This window comes from Trachurus trachurus (genome assembly GCF_905171665.1).
Source record: "Trachurus trachurus genome assembly, chromosome: 13".
NCBI classification, from domain to species: Eukaryota; Metazoa; Chordata; class Actinopteri; order Carangiformes; family Carangidae; genus Trachurus; species Trachurus trachurus.
In genome coordinates this window covers 28,807,474-28,812,469 of record NC_139892.1, presented here as the reverse complement: position 1 = coordinate 28,812,469, position 4,996 = coordinate 28,807,474, and positions in this window count along the sequence as shown.

Here is a 4,996-nt window from a genome sequence, read left to right as displayed (position 1 = left end):
AATGTATATAGCATCATAATTCTGTGCAAAAACACTTGAAAGTTGTGCAATTTGTCTACCTCAGACTGCCTGAAGCCTCAAATTGGTTTCAGATTGACTTTGGAATCTGTTTATGTTTTCACACAGAATGAGGACTGTAGGTTTCATTTGGCATCACCTACATTAGGCACACACATTCTCTTAATTGAATGAAAAATCTTTGTCAGTGTCATATATAGACGCAATAGAGTTTTGTGAAGCTATCCTTTACATCCAGCAGATGGCGCTTTAAATCTGTTGCAATACATTTTTATGTTTCATTGCTGCAGTTGGATTCATTACATCTGCAGTTTCATTTCCAGTCAATTGAAATGTTTTTATTGGAATCTATACTTTGTATTGTGCCTACAATTGCACTACAAAAGATATGACCCTCAGTGCTGTCACTCTTGCTGTGAATGATTTAATGGGAGCCCCAGATTGTTCCACAACCTCATGTGAATATACTGCATTTGCATGGGATTTTTTTGTCTTTAGAAAAGCATTTGCATGTCAAGTCCAGTGTGATGTGCATGAGTTATTAGCAGTTTGAAATCTAGACACTGAATGTCTGTTACCTGCTACTTCGTCCTTTGTGCATATCCTTCATGGGATATTAAATATTGGGGCAACTTAAATTGCTTGTTAACGTACATACTTAACCTCCATGTTTATTATTAAATACACTCACTGCAGAAGCCTTACTCTTCAGTAATTTGAAAACTCTCTGAACAGGTATGCTCTCGTAATTGTCTTCTCATATGCCTTTCAAAGGTCAGTGTGTACTGCAGAGGGTCATTTCAGTGGGAGCTCATTATGGGGAAGACCTATGTGGTGCTGCAAGCACAAGTGTGTAGCGTCAGCAGTGAGGTGACCTCTTCCTGCTGTAGATGGTCAAGCCTTGGCAGGGGATAGGACCATGAGTGTGGCAACAGAGCAGGGGGGTTGGGGGTGGGAGATTTTGAGGTGTGCAAGGACTGGCTCACCAATGTGACTAGTGAGGAATGTCGTGTTTAACAAAGGCTGTTTTCACAGACTGTAAAACCAAATGTCCCAGACAGTCTGTGTGGATGTGCACCCACTGGTCACAGGAGAGGTGGTGCCAGTACGGCCTTGCTTGCCTGGAAGAAAATGTAATAGTGCTTACTTAGTAAGTATTTTTGCAGCATAAAACCTAAATGAGGTAACCACAATTACAAAGGCCATGGCCCATAAATGCTCATAAAGTATTTAGTGTAACTAAGGGGGTTAGAGCATTTATGCAGCGTGAGTTATGTGTGAAGTAAGCCTTAATGAAACTATTCGACCCAAATTGGTAATATCATTAACACATTAAATGTTTTGTGGAAGAAAATAAGACATGATTTATCATCTTATAAAGACAGGAGCTTCATCGGTGCACTGACTTTACAGTTCCGATGCAAAGTGGCCTGGGAGGGGTGATTGATTGGTGAAAAGGGCAGCACTTTCACCTGGGGATTTATAGCTCTTTGAGGATATAAATAAACCACCAGAGAGTATAAAAGCATGGGGTATAGTGCGGTGACACATCATGGGTCATGCTTTAATCACAGTGAAGCCGGGCTCCAGCGCTGGAAGAGGGAGGATTCCTGCAGAGTTCACATCCCCTGATGAGGACTCCGAGCTAATACAGTCCACAAAGACGTCACTGCAGAATGAAGTGGAAAGCTCGACATGAGGGATCCACATTGAAACCAGCATTTTTGCTTATCTTCAGTGAATAAATATGATGTCTGCTTGAAACTGCTGAGGGAGCAAGTTTATCAGTTGAAGCTACAGAGCATGATAATAACACCGTGCTGCACACGGCGCTGAATTCCTGAATGTGTAAAAGCTGTAATTATCTCAAAGAAAAGAACAATGCAAGTGTTTCATTACCACTTTGTTTAAGAGTTGAGTAGTCAGAGTGCTCCTCTGCTGAAACTCACAAGAACAAACTTTGTCACGTCTTCAAAATCAGAAATCAGCCAAGTTGTATGTGACTGCTTTGTCCTTTAGTAGCTGATCTCATGGGGTTTATATTAACTTTCACATTCACTTCCTCATTCTGGAAAAGTTTTATAACATTGGTTACACATTTCCTATGCAGGACATGGGCCTCAGCAGTCACTGACACAACAAACACTGACTGTCACTTCATGTCATAGCTATTTATTTAAACAGGTACTGTGCAGTATTTTTAGACTCTATAGGAATACTACATACAATATCTATGTATAGAGTCAGGTATTGTTGTTCAAAATGTTAGAGTTCACTTCTTTGCCTGCCTTTTGTCCAATTTACAATTTGCTAAATAGACTCTTGGAAATTAACAGCAAATGCTATTGTGGCCTTTGTGGTAGCAAAGAAAGCCTGATCTATCCTAATGTATGTTAAAGTCAGTAATCCATATTTTGAGTGATTGATTGAATTGTTATTGTTACGGGAGTCCAAGAGCCCCCACAAATGTGTCGAATGTAAACAAGATTTATATCAGCTAATGATCGGAAACCTGCACATAAACTTGATCGATAGCGTGTAAAAGCTGGGTTACAAGCCTGATACCCAACAACACCCATAGGGCCTGCCAAAACAGATAAAGGTACAGTGTCTCCTTGAGCTAAACAATGAACCATTATCTGTTCAGTCACTGCTGTGAAGAAGATAATCAGGCTTAGAGAAAAAAAAAGGTATTTGTACAATTAACGCTTTCAGCAGTTGCAGTTTAGTATGTAAAGGCAGTTTGTACAAGTGTGCCTTGGGGACAGGAGGATCTTCCTTCTGATCTAAACAGTTTCACCTTCATATTATTCTTTTAAAGGTTAGAGGGGATATACATAGATTACGATTATATCCGTAGTCTCCTCTGCATTGAATTGTGTAAGCATTATTATTTATTTTATGTTAACTTGATAAAGCGCAGTGCAGTTTAAATTGACATATTAATGGCTTTGAAACTAGATGTGAGGCTCTTCTACAAGAGGGGCCTCACATCAAGATTATGCAACAATGCACGTGTCAACTTAAAGCCTTAAGCGTTTCAGTTTATCTTGTGCCTCAGTGTTGCAAATACAATTACCAAACAAATGTGGTATTAATCAGATTTCCAAAAACGAATAGCTGCATGGTGAACTGGGAACCTTTGGGGCCCCTAATGTTTTGGGGTCCTAAGGCAGCTGCTCACTTTGTCCAGATGGTAACCTTACCTAAGTTATATCCCAAAGCAAAAGTCAGTGTTTATAAAATGCTTGATGACTGAAAGTCTAGAAGCAAATGTAGATCTTTATGGTATGGTTTATTCCAGGACATTCATGTGACAACACACTCACTAAGTCACTTTGTAGATTTAGATTTAAAATGTAAAACATGTTATGAAACTCAAGACAAGGATTCTCAGAGCTATATGGCCTCACTTCCACCATCTAGCCTACATCTTTTATATTTTTTCTACTCAATGAAACATTTAATGCAATTTCAGCCCTGGAAGACTGGTTGCTTTCTGGATGCCTGGGAAAATAATGAAACTGCCATGTAAAGTGGGGATCAACAGGGGCCCAACAACAAACTTTTGCCACAGGGCCCCCAGAGGTTAATCCGACCATTGGGGAGTGGAAGTATATCAACAGAAGAGGGAAATACTGCAGTAAAGTGCAAGTGTCTCAAAACTTGACTATACTTGAGTTATATAACTAGCTACTGTCAAATCAAAAAGCAGCAAAAATGACCACTGAAGAATACAAAACATCTATAAAGAGAATGGTGTGATTTCGAATGGATGCAAAATGATCTCAGACAGGCACGGCTACTGCAGATGTGGCAAGGTGAAGAGGGCCCGGGCGGGGATTGAACCCACACCTCCCGGGTAAGAGTCATGTGCGCTTGCCAGTCACCCAAAGGGACATCCCCTTGGCCAAGTAGCCAGGGCACATGATCAATTGGAGGCATAGTGACAGGACCACCACTGTCACATCTCTCCCCCTCTTTTCACAAGCACGTCCTCGTGCTTCCGCGCAGGCTGCCACACATTAGGAATCCATGGACCCACCCCTAGTGCTACATGGATCCTGCCAACAACGCCAGAATGTGGCAAGGTGAAGAGGGCCCGGGCGGGGATTGAACCCACACCTCCCGGGTAAGAGTCATGTGCGCTTGCCAGTCACCCAAAGGGACATCCCCTTGGCCAAGTAGCCAGGGCACATGATCAATTGGAGGCATAGTGACAGGACCACCACTGTCACACAGAGAACTGAAACAGAGTTGCAAAACATCCATAAAGTGATGCAAAGAGAGTCCATAACCACAAAGAGACTCAAACCAGCAACTAAGTGACTCAAGACAACCACAAAGATGCATAAAACAGCCACTGACACAACTAACAAATGACTAAAGAGAGATTCAGTGACCATGCAGCAACACTAAATGATGATTAGATAGACAAAGACTAGAAATAGACAAAAAATGACCATACAGTGACTCAAAATGAACACAAATGTTTTTGTTGTTGTTGTTTTCTTCATTAACAACAGAATTTTCCAACAATTATGGTAGCCTAGCCTATACTGTATAATTAAATGTATTGATGTGATACCAGACAAGGTAAATATAAGATCCGTTATAATAAAGATATGATTTTAAAGTTGAAAGGGGGAAAAACTAATAGATGTATTTTGTGCGAATTTAGGGATGACAGGATGTGTCAAATTTCCTCTTGACTTATGCAAATTGTAGTATTGACCAGGTATGAAAATAGCATTTAGTACCTGCTGATGTCCTTTGTTTTTCCAAATTGATACCCAAAAACCCGGGCACGGATAAAAACTCAGCTGGGAACGACTGGGGTCTTTTGTGTGCTTGCGTGCGCGAGTGCGTGCGTAAGGTTACGTGTGTTTGTTGTCCTGCAGAAGTGGTACAGCCCACGCGGATCGGTCGCTATGGAGAAGAGCTCCCCAAGAGCGCGAGCCAACCAGCCAGCCAGAGC